Source organism: Dendropsophus ebraccatus, chromosome 3 (genome assembly GCF_027789765.1).
Source record: "Dendropsophus ebraccatus isolate aDenEbr1 chromosome 3, aDenEbr1.pat, whole genome shotgun sequence".
Lineage (NCBI taxonomy): Eukaryota > Metazoa > Chordata > Amphibia > Anura > Hylidae > Dendropsophus > Dendropsophus ebraccatus.
The window spans coordinates 59384521-59397623 of NC_091456.1; the positions used below are offsets into that span (position 1 = coordinate 59384521).

The window sequence follows — 13103 nt, forward strand, 5'->3', positions numbered from 1 at the left end:
CAGTTATTTACATCTAATCTGCTGCGTATCTGCTGCGTATCGCAGCAGTAAATAAGCTGCATATACGGTGTGTGTGTTTGTACCCTTAGGCTATGTTCACACAACTTATATTTTCATAAAAGCATGGCGGTTGTTGCAATCGGCAACAACGGCTGTAGTTTGTACGAAAACATACGTTGCCTTGCTTTCTAAGGGATCCCGGCACACACACAGTATACGCTCCGGCTAGGATCTCTTGCGGCGCAATAGAAAACTGACATGTCAGTTTTCTCCGGCCGCTATTTAGTGAAAAGCGGCCGCAGAAAACCATGTCAGTGCACACTATGCAGCGAGCGGCTCCGGTCGCTCGCTTCATAGTATGCACGGATGCGCCCGCATCAGAACTCTGCGACCCTAAAGATCATCCGGCTGGTACTGCAGTACCAGCCAGGATGATCTTTTCAGGTCTCATACGTTGTGTGAACATAGCCTTAGGCCATGTTCACTCGATGTAAAGTACAGTATTAATCACAACAGTTGTTGCCGATTTGCAACACGGCCATGATAAATACTTTACTTACATTGTGCTGCAGGCTTAGGGAATCTTGGCTGGAATGTATACACATAGTATACACTTTGGCCAGGATCGCTAGCGGCACCGCAAAAAACTGACATGTCAGTTTTCTGCGGCGGCTATTCATTGAACAGTGGCCGCAGAAAATCTGTCAGTTCACACAATGGGGTGTGTGGCTCCGGCCACATACTCCATTGTGTGCAGCGGGGAATTCAGATGCGGGTGCACACTGATACGCCCGCATCTGAATTCTGCAGTAATGAAGATCATCTGGCCGGTAGTGCAGTAGCGGGATGATCTTCAGTAACACCGTCTGTTCTGTAAACCAGGGTCATAGAATGACTGGTGTTATACTAAGTGGAAACATGGCATTATGCTGTCCATTATCTTGCCCAGTTGCATCCACTATTGACATAATACAGTGGGCATATCTTGAAAAGGAGACAAGTTTGCTAAATTAATGTATTTATCCTACATGACAACTCTATTAGTTGCAGTGGAAATACTCATTTAAGTCCCGCTTTGGATCTTTCAGAAGCAATCATTAGATTGCTAATACTGATCCATTCAATGCTATGGCATTTAAATTGTTCAGCGGGATCACAGCATCACCCATTAGCAGTGGGTGACCGGTGCACATAGTAGCAGACACCTGCTGTGTATGGAGCGGGCTCTGCTCCCGAGCCAGCTCCATACACCCCTTTTCCATGCCAAGCCCATTAATTAACATAGGTCTGTCAGGAAGGGGTTAAACACAACTATAATATTTCTGGCTAGCCAATAGAGGTATCGTTCCTATATAACATTCATCATTTTTGACACAATAATATTTTGCTTCACATAGATTCCCTAATATTTAAACTTTGAGGCTTCTCTTTTGTTGCATATGTTTCAGCTTCATCTGGTTTACTAATTGTCCAAGACAAAGAGTAAATAGGGCTTACTTCTTCCACAGAGTACCAGTCTTTAAAGTTTCATTCAGTTTCCTTCATAACAGAATGATTACTAGTGACTTCCTAAATTTCCTAGGTAACTATTTTTACAACTTAATTTGCAAAAGAAAAGCTGTGGATTGGCATGGAGGTGATGGGGGAAGAGAAATGGTGAACATGTCAAGATGACAATACATATTTCATGGTTAAAAGGATGAGTGGTACGTGCCACAACTTCTTCTGGCTACTCCTGCTTTGCTGAATAAATTGCTCCTTTCACAACTGGATCATGAGAATCAACCCCAGCATGGCATGAAAAGCATGTTACATAGCAAGTTCTCTCCAGATGAACAAAATTACCTGACCATCATATGTTTAAGGTAAAGATTGGAAGTCTTGAATTTTACCTAAATGCTGATCTATTATGTTTACTTTTATACTTGTTTAGCTATTTCAATACTCCTACGTTTCTCTAACCCTGTCTAGTCTTAATCCTGAAGATGGCTCTGCATACATAATTGTTAGATTCATATGTAGTACTGCAGTTTGTCGCTGTATACATTACATAGCATATGCAATCAAAGTTTTTAATTTATTTATTTAATGAAATATTGTTAAAAGTAGTTTTTTTTTAATGTTTTTTTTTAACTGTATATAAAATAATGGACAGAAAGCGAGGTGCAAGTAAACTCATGACCATATGTTTCATGATTCATAGATACAAGACAGACAGATCGATATTAAAATTTGAATGGATAAAAGATAGATAAATAGATAGTAAAAAGAAATCATCCAATAGTGTGTGTGTATTGATACTTTTTGTATAAAATATTGAGAACATTATATATGAGACATAGAAATTCCAGGTCACAAATAACACATAAAGGAAACACTAAAGCTATATTTCAAAGTGAGTGCTTATAAAACAAATATGTACTCAACCACTTGGCAATCCTATCTAGAACAAAACCTGGACATACTAAGAGATTGTTTTATATCCCCTGGAGTCTCTTTCTGAAAACTGGCAGTTCACGGTGAGTCCTGTACATAGAATGTGCTGTTCTGTTCTGTGCAGCAAAATGGACAATACACTAATAAAAATCGGTATCGTTCCTGTAAAAACTTATAAGCATTTATCCCCATGTCCCGTCCTCCATAACAGTATAAATCAATCAACATAACTGAATTTTAACTGTACCGCAAAGCAAAACGCCCACATATTTTCCAAAATACTTTTGACCCCACACTCATTTAACTCCTAGTACACCGACTCCGCATACATAACAAAAAGCTATATACACATACAAATTACCAGCTTATCACAAGTATGTATTCTCCCAAACAGAACTTGTCTATTATTGGTTTGCCTATAACTGCACAGAGAATACAAAAGTTTGTGTAACGGTATTGATAATTTAAAAGATGACTGAAAACCATAAGAACCGAAGGAGAAGATGGCTGATGGCTGTATGGACAAGTTCTGATGAAAGTTAACATAAATGACATATCAGTTACTTGTGATATTCATGACAGAAGAGTCTTTCATAGCACTCAAATTCTATTTTTGTATTGGCCCTTAAGACATATCTAACCCTCAACTTAAAAACAAGTCCCGGCAATAGGTACAGTATCTATGAGATCTTGGTTTTTTCGTTTACATTTGTTTAAGTATAGATTATTTGTTCTTTGAGGAATCCTCAAGGTTACGAGATACATGTAGCAGGACTATGTTATTTTAACCACCCCATATGCTGCAGCTATCACTCACTAGTTAAAATAAGAAAAAAGTCTAAATGTAGTCCTAGTCTCAGATTTCTTATTATACATCTTTATTTATAAATCAAAAATTGGAGTGGAACAGAGAGAAAGAGTATAATGAAAAGATATGGATCTCTGCCGTAAATTGGACCCATTCTTAGTTTCAGCTTACAAACACTGATGCGAAATACTCACTATAATACTATAAAAGAGGCCTTTCAGGAATTGGAAAATTTTGGATTCTGTTATAATTAAGGGCTCACTTGGCGTTTAAAAAAAAAAAATAGCCAGAAATTATTGTTTCATTTTATGACCATGAAATAATACCCAAGAAATGTTATATTGATGCTGGGATCGGCCTGTTTTCTTCTACATGATATCCCCACTTCTGTGCATATAGATCTCATTTATTTAGCCATCAGCTTTAATCACATAAAAATGAACAAGATTGTCAAAGGATCTGTCCTTTCATGTTCTTATTTAAGTACATGTCAAACCTACACTTGTATTAACCCAGGCTTATTTGAAGACACGTCAAAGTTAATTGTGGAATAAATTTCAATTCATAAAGACTTCCACAGGGATTATCTCTGATTGACTTTAGACTAAGGGATTTCATTGTTATTATACACTGAACTGCACCGTAAAGGCTTGATGGAGCAAAGGTTACAGATAGAATATGTCACCCCATTTATTTTACTCACTCATATTTTTATTTATTGTTTTCTAGAAATATTGGAAATGTAGTGTTCCTAAAATACATATCAAGCAGAAACTTTTGAAAGTAACAGGAGATATATATATATATATATATATATATATATTAAAAAAAAAACTGCACAATATACAGCATCTGTGATTCCAGACTTAGGGCATGTTGACACATAGTATACGCACTAGGGGTTTTGTTGCAGATTTTTATGCTGTTTAACTATTTATTTATAATGATTTACACAGTATAAATTTTTGCACAAAATCCACCAGCATACACTGTACACTGGCTGCGTAAAGCTTTATAAAGACCCCCAGGGCTGTCCAGTGATATAGCCTGCGAGGTATGACCATAAGTGTAGCTGTCCATTTAATCTGTTTGCAATCATTTTATGACATATAGAAATGTCACATTACATTACAGTTAAATGGGTTGTCTGTTCATTAGTCATAGTTGAAGATGTTGCTGGGGCTGCACTGAGCATAACAAATGTGTATACTTACCTGTCCTGCTCCACTGCCGCAGCTGGTTTCCAGGCCCCCGATTTCTGCCACTGTCCTCTTCTTTAAGCTGGGTTCACACTACGTATATTTCAGTCAGTATTGTGGTTCTCATATTGCAACCAAAACCAGGAGTGGATTAAAAACACAGAAAGGATCTGTTCACACAATGGTGAAATTGAGTGGATGCCCGCCATATAACAGTAAATAAAGGCCATTATTTCAATACAACAGCCGTTGTTTTAAAATAACAACAAATATTTGCCATTAAATGGCGGCCATCCACTCAATTTCATCATTGTGTGAACAGAGCCTTTCTGTGTTTTTAATCCACTCCTGGTTTTGGTTGCAATATGAGGATCACAATACTGACTGAAATATACGTAGTGTGAACCCAGCCTTAAAGTGTTTTTGTGGACATGAAATGACCACTCAGCAAAAACAGCATAGAGAAATCTATTATATCTATGCTGAGCGAGCATTTCCTGTCGGCACATCAGCTGAAATTTTGAAGAAGAAGAAGATGATAGCATCTAATTGCCAGGTGGCCTGGAAACTGGGTGAGGCAGTGGAACAGTTTAAAGTTTATAGAGCCCAACTGTAATGGGCCAAATCAAGCAACTAGCAGGAGAGTTGAGCACTCTGCTGTGCGCTTCCCCTGTTTATGTCCTGTCAGGACTGAGACCAATGCAGTTTAAACTTTTGACATGTCTGGAAAACATAATAATAATATTAATAATAATAATAATAATAATAATAATAATAATAATAATAATATTATTATTAATAATAATAATAATAATAATAATAATAATAAAAACAGGCTACCTCCTTCTGTCTTGAACTCTTGAACATCTACTCTGGGTGTTTTAATTAGAGTATAATTGGATCCTTCATTCCCAGTTTGGTAAGTTTAATATTAGCCCAAGAGAGGCCAGTGCTAGGAACCATCTCTCTAAAGTTTACCTTAACATGGTGAGATGGTACACGCTGTTTGATCAAATGGTTTGCTAATGGTTTAAAAAAAAAAAAAAAAAAACTTTTTTGTCATTGTGGTACTGCAGTTCTGGCCGGATGAACATTACTTCATGTTAACTGGAATACGGGCACATTTGGGTGTGCCTGTGCTCCAATTAACCATAGCAAACAATGTAAAGAACGGCCGTGAGCTGTACTTACATTGTGTGCACTGAATTTTTAGTGTAGCCTCTATTCACTGTTATTTATTAAAAAAATATATTGTGTGAACTGTGCCTAAATCATATACGATTTAATATCCTTTGGCTATGTTCACACTTGGTTTAACAGCGTCCATTGCATAGCAACAGACACTGTTAAACTGCCAACCGTCGGGCTGCATTCAAGGCGTTCCTGCAGCCGATACCTCTGTATCGGCTGCAGGAACGTTCTTTTCTTAACATTGACTTGCGGGCACCATCGTGTGTGCCCACAAATCAATTAGTCATTCACTTCAACATTGTGTCAACAGCTATTATTTTCGGTCAATGTTCACTGACCAATAATAGGCAGGTACATTATTTTCTAAAGAACGACGCTAACATAATCATGTGTGAACACAGCGGGCGGCATTGCATTGACTTCAAAGCAATGCCGCCCCTGCAGTAAAGAATGGACACTAATTCCATTGCAATTAGCATACGTTCTTTACTGAAATATTATGTTGTGTGAACATAGCCTTATAGTCTAATAACCCATACAATACAGTTATATCATAAAAAGATAAATGATGATGGTGTAACAGTAAATGTAGTATTTTAGGCATTCAAACATTATAAAGAAAAATCATATGACTTAATAACTTTTAAGTAAGCCAAGATGGAGACTAAAAAGTTGCAAAAAATGTTTAGCGTAAATGTTTGGAAGCAAATATGCAAACAAATGGCTGCACCCTTAACGGGTTAAGATTTATTTTTTTTTATATTGCAAAAGGTACACATCCTAAGAAAAATGCTGAATACTGTAAAAATTGGACTTTGTTCCACTACTGCTTTCTCTCCGCTGCCCTGAATAATTACTGTGTACACAATTCCCTGATATTCAGTACAAATGTAGATAAAATTATTTTGTGAGAAATCAACATAGGTATGTGTAGTTGATATTTATCTCTTATTTTTGTCAATGTTTTTAGATCATATAGAAGTGAAGTTTACCAGATGTAGTAAATCTAGGAATAACAGAATACTGTAGGAATATCTTTCACCCAAGACACTGAAAGATTAGGTAGTATTTGTCCACTTTCCAAACAAAAGCTATGTACTTGATAAACAAGGCAATCTCATGGGTCAACTAATTTTTCCGAGTCTGTTTTTTTCAAGCGGGTAGTAGACTAGTACTGTGTATTTACTTTGAAAAGGTTGATGGATCGCAAGGTTTATTTCAATGACTAGGATAAATGTAATTTGCTTGAGCAACTATAATTTCTTTTTGGATGGAAGTTTTTCAGTGAGCTGAAACATTTTTGAACAACAATTACGTTTTGAACAATAAGTTACGTTTTTATTGCTGGCGAGCTTTAATATATTTCACAACGAAAAGTTTCATTGTAAGAGCCTAACTGGATGCCTAGCCTTTGCTAGAAAAACGGCAGAATCATAAGGGCTGCAGGTTTGGAGCTTGGTACTGCTTGTAAACCTGTTTGTAAGAGCTTGCAGACTATGAGGAAATGGTTGGAAACAAAAGGCAAAAGTGGTTCATTGTTACTTTGGTTCGGCCATCTTTATAAATATGGCAGTGCAGATAAGGGTGGGTCACTAACCAATGCATGAATGCTGCAGGTCTAAGTGCTTAATGCTTTGTGGGTGGGCGGGTGGTTAGTGTTTGGAGGTGGGGGGGGGGGGGGTGATCAGATTGGGGAACCTGATAGGCCTGCTTAAAAGATTATATCAATTGAGAGCCACATCTTTAAATACAGTAAAATTGTAGGCAGTACTATTATAATTAAAATATAAAACTTAGATTATCAGAGTTAATATTAAATGGGATGTTACACAGTAACATATTATGGCTGAAGACCCCACATTTCCTCAGTATGAGGAATAAATGAATTAAAAATTATGTCATAAGATGGTATCCTAGAATTATTATAAATTATCTTTGTAATACGAAACAATGCAGAGACACCATATAGTGACACACAGTGGCAATGGCTCCAAACTACCACAGGAACTTTGTGCACCTATCTTCCTGCATGCATTCTAAGGCCATGTTCAGATGCTGTATGAGACCAGCCGTTCTGTGACCCAGTCGGGTCACAGAACAGCCGGTGTCAGATAAGATCATCATACTACAGTACCAGCCAGATGATCTTTAGCGCTGCTGAGTTCTGATGCGGGCGCATCTGTGCCCGCCTGCATCAGAACTCCCCACTGCACACAATGGAGCATGCGGCCGGAGCACGCTACTACTGTGATTGCTACTGCCATTTTTTTTTTTTTAGAGAGGATCACGTTTGGTAAATATTTTATGCAGAGACTCTAATGAACGCTACTTGCTATGTTCTAGAAGACCTCTATCAAAAAGGGACTTTTTTTTTTCTAAGGACACTATGCAGTGGCGGAAGTGTTATTTTTTCCCGTTATCACTATGGCAGTAATTCTTGTTTACAGGTGTTTATAGGATAACTTTAATATGGACACAACTGTGAAGTGACTCTTAAAAGTTAAAGGGGTACTCTGAACCATAATGATAGCTGATTAACCCTTAGACGACCCTGGACGTAGGGTTACGTCATGGAAGTCTGTCCCCAGACGACCCATGACGTAACCTTACGTCCTGGGTGTTTTTCCCGCTATGAAGCGCGCTCCGGAGCGGAGCGCGCTTCATAGCAGGTGGGGGCCGGCTGCAATCAGCAGCCGGGACCTCACCGGTAATGACACGCTGCAGCGATCGCGCTGCCGCGTGTCATTAACCCCTTAAACGCCGCGATCACGGCGCGACCGCGGCGTTTAAGTGTAAGTGACAGGGGGAGTCCCCTGTCACTTACCGATCGGGACCCCCGCAGTGTGACTGCGGGGGTCCCGATCGTTGAAACGGACTGCCGGAGGTCTCTCACCTGCCTCCGTGCGGTCCGATCGGCGATCTGCTACACTGAGCCTGCACAGGCAGGCTCAATGAGCAGAGCGCCGATAACACTGATCAATGCTATGCCTATGGCATAGCATTCATCAGTGTAGAAATCTAAGTATTGTATGTACAAGTCCCCCAAAGGGACTTCAAAAGTGTAAAAAAAAAAAGTTCAAAACACTAACACACTACCCCAAAGCCCCTCCCCCAATAAAAGTCTAAATCACCCCCCTTTCCCATTATATAAATAAAACATATAAAAATGAATAAATAGATAAACATATAATATACCGTAGCGTGCGGAATTGTCCGATCTATTAAAATATAACAAGCGTCATTGTGACTGGTAAACGGCGTACACGAAAAGAGGGGAAAAAGTGCGCAGATTACCGATTTTATGTTACATTATATATTTAAAAAAATCAATAAAAAGTGATCAAAACGTCCGATCTTCACAAATATGGTATTAATAAAAACTAGAGATCATGGCGGAAAAAATGACACCCCATACAGCCCCGTAGGTGAAAAAATAAAACCGTTATAAGCGTCACAATAGTCCCATTTTATTAATATTTAATTGGCAAAAAAAAGGATTTCATAAAAAATATATATATATAACATTAGAGAATCTGTGTAACCTGAATATGGTTGTGTTCGGACTGACCTATGGAATAATAGTGTCATGTCGCTGTTACCATATAGTGCATTACGTAAACACAGGAACCCCCCAAACATTACCATGTTGCATTCTTTTTTACGATTTCACCTATTTATATCTTCATAAATAATATATTTGGAATTCCATCGTACATGTTATGGTAAAATGAATGGCACCATTACACAGTACAACTATTCCTGTAAAAAACAAGCACTTACATGGCCTGTAGATTGAAAACTGAGAGTGCTAGAGCTCTTAGAAGGGGAGGAGGGAAAAACGAAAACACTAAGATCAAAATTTGCGCGGTCCACTGGGTCATTTTGGGCCTGGTCCTCAAAGGGTTAAAAGTGCTGTTTACAAGTGCCCATCAAGGATTTTCAGTGTTTTCCTTTGGGCAGAAGATCCATTCCAGTTTAAAACTTATGTTTCTATTGCTATTCATGCCTATTGCACTTTATTATCTTACATATGAGGTATATGCATTGTATTTTAGAGAGAAATTTGCATTTATTGACCTATATGTGACCAGATAAAAGACTTTTACCCGTTGTACCTGACATTTCAGTAAAGTGACTATTGAACAATAATACCTTATCTTCTTGTTGGCTGATTTCTACTGCACCTTACTACAACTAAGAGTGTGCCTGTGATCACCTGACAGTTGACTTCACCCAGGAGAGCTGTGCATGTTGGTAGATCACTGGCATACAATGACTCATTGTACATCAGAGATTCAGCAATGTCCACAGCTCTCCTGGGTGAACTTAAAAAAGATCCTGGAGCCCAGCAGAGGTCCAGGAGCTGCAATCCAAGGCTGCAGGGATAGGTAAGTAATTATTGTTTATTATGTCCCGCCCCCCCTGCTGCTAAGGTTTGATATATTTTTTTTTTTTTTAATCACTGGACTTCTTTAATAAATTTTTTTATTATTTATTATTAATTTTATTATTTTTTATGCCACTAATTTTTCTTTGCAATGACAGGCTTAATTTTTCCATAACACCAAACAGAAGTTTTTGCTAAATAGCCCCAAATGGGTACCAAAATTATATGCTTAAAGATGTGTCACAAAACACAACACCTTAAACGTTTGAAACAAAACATCCAAGCCACAAGTCAGTTTTTAGAAAAAATTCATGAAGTTAATTCAGAACAATTTATTTAGAAACATGATTTGAATACATATACCTTAAAAAAAAACATTTCAAGGAGGACAGCCCGAAACAAACAACACAACATAGGGAAGGAGAGACTACACGGATCATGCATGTGTCATGTGTAAAGTAAAGTGCATGCTTTCGCCAGCGAATTTTGTATATTTCAAAGTGCCATGTACATAATGCAATAATAAAAATGACGGAGACAAAGCGTGCTTGTAACAATAACAAATACCCACAGAATAAATAGACCAGGAGGTAAAAGAAGTAGAAGTACAATGTATATAGAAAATAACTAATAAGCAGTGAGTTAATACATCAAGGTAACACAACACATGGCTGAAAACACAGACAACATTCTATTGAGCCATGCAGCTCCCTTACCCACAGAGACACCCCAACGCACGTTTCGGTACACCCTTCATCTGGCAGAAGAATAAATACAGTTGTCAATGACAGTTATTCTGCTGCCAGACACAGTTTTATAACAAGCCACCTCATGTAACCTGATAGGAGGAATAGTGTGAGGGTAGTAGTGTAAGCTGTGTAGCTGTGAAGTGACTCCTGTCCTGTCAATCTGTGTGCCAGTACACCCTGACCACAGCTTTCCTGTGGTCGGGGCGTACTGGCACAAAGATTGACAGGACAGGAGTCATTTCACAGCTACACCGCTTACACCACTACCCTCACACTATTCCTCCATCTGTCCCTGATCATAATCCACCTTCTATAACCCCCTCTAAACCTGCCTCTCTAACCCTACCTCTACCTATCTCTCTCTAGTTACTGTAAATGTATGTGTTCAGTTCACTGCACAGGAGCTAATTTGCGGGGGGGGGGGGGGGGGGGTTGTTGATCAAGGTGCAAGGATAGCCTCTTACACTTGGGCTTTGGATTTAGTGTATTGTACAATGTGCAGCCGCCATTTTAGATCGAGTTTGTACAACCTTTTCAAAAAATGTTTTGTTCCCAAATCAAATTTTTAAGTTCAGTTGTCGTTTGGAAAGTTCAGTTCGCCCATCTCTAATCTCAACAGTTATATAAAATAGTCATTTTAATCGATTTTTTTTTCTTAAAAGGGTTATCCAGACTTACAAAAATGTGGCTGCTTTTCTCCAGAGACAGCACCACTCCTGTCCTTGGTTTGGGGTGTGGTTTTGAAGCTCAGTTCCATTGAAGTGAATGGAATAACACACGCAACCTGGGGACAGTGGTAGAGCTGTTTTTGCAAAAAGAAGCTGTGCTTTTACTTACCTTGGATAACCCCTTTAACTTTTAAGAGCATATAAAGATTGTTTTTTTTTTTTGTGAAGTTGCTGGTATGTTTAGGATATTTGTCTTGCCGAGAAGTGCTTTTTTAGGTCAGCTTCAATCTTTGGACTAGTTCCTATTGGTTCACACTGATTACAGCAAAGCAGTCCAAAGCATAACGTCAAAAAAGAGAAAAGGCGTCCACTTTTTCTATTTAAAAAGATGTCCATTATTGCTGTAATTTAACTGACTGCAATGCAATGGACGTCAAAATAATAATCATGTCAATTATTTTCGGACTTCTTTTGCAAACAGCGGATGTTATTTTTTTGTTGTTCACACCGTTCACCGTCTTTTCTCTGTTTTTACTAGAAAATTCAATGGGCTTTTCAATTAAAGACACACCCAAAAAACAATCAGTCCACCTAGTGGTGCGTTTACACGGAGCGATTACCATTCAAATTTTTGCGATAACGATCGCATTTGAGCGATAATCGGCTCATGTAAACACAACGAACGATCAAGTGACGAGTGAGAAATGGTTCATTTTGATTTTTCAACATGTTCTCAAATTGTCGTTGGTGATGCGCAAAAAATTCACAGATCGCTTCGTGTAAACAGTCTTTCATCAATTTACCCTATGTGTGAGATAGGCTTAAGCGATCTTTAAACGATCGCAATAACAATTTTTCCAAACGATATATATAACGCTGATCGTTATATAAAACACAACGTTACTTCGAATTTGTTAATCATTCGATTGGGCGAATTATAGCTCTGAGTAAACGCAGCATAAGCTAGAGTAATGTACCATGAGCTGTCATTGCACTGACGGGCAGCCAATCCTCAAAATAGCGGACGTCATTTTGCACTTAAAATGACAGAAGTCATCTTAAAAATTGTAAACAAACAAGAAAAAAACGTTGTAGGAACTTCATGGAGTCCAGACACTATAACTGTCTCATAGTGATGCATTGAGACTGCTATGGCACTAATACTGGCAAAGCAAAAAAAAAAAAAAAAAGGCACAGTGCTTAACCACTGTAATGATTGTGGCTCAAAAATTACTACATATGTGTGCAAACCGCCGATTTATTAATCAGCGTTTGTTTGTTTTTTTATAAACTATTAAAAAAAAAAAAAAAGGAACCACTCGGTATGCATGAGCAAAACATGAATGATGTGATCCTTTGCATGTGTATCCTGAAGGAAGAGATCGCACCCACCCTCTAGTGGCTGGCAGTAGAGGTGCCTTCTACCCAGAAAATGGTGTCATTTTTAACTGTAAGTGCATTACAATGCGCTTATAGTTAAAAAATCAGTGATCAACCTATGTGCGCCACAGAATTCAACCATATGGGCATCCTAGGACCCAACCTTTCACATTATAATCCACCCCTATAAGATGAAAATTCATATAGCTCTTCCCTGTTTGTAACCACTTTCTTCCCCATAAGTTAATATAAGCAAGAAGTAAGAAAAGTCTGTGTGCAGATCCA

The 13103-nt window shown here is 38.2% G+C and overlaps 1 long non-coding RNA gene across 1 annotated transcript in view; it reads right to left on the reverse strand.

The window, feature by feature from the left end:
* LOC138785665 (uncharacterized) overlaps nucleotides 1–13103 on the reverse strand; it is a 62518-nt gene that overhangs the window by 42348 nt on the left and 7067 nt on the right. The gene's annotated exons all lie outside the window — the stretch shown is intronic.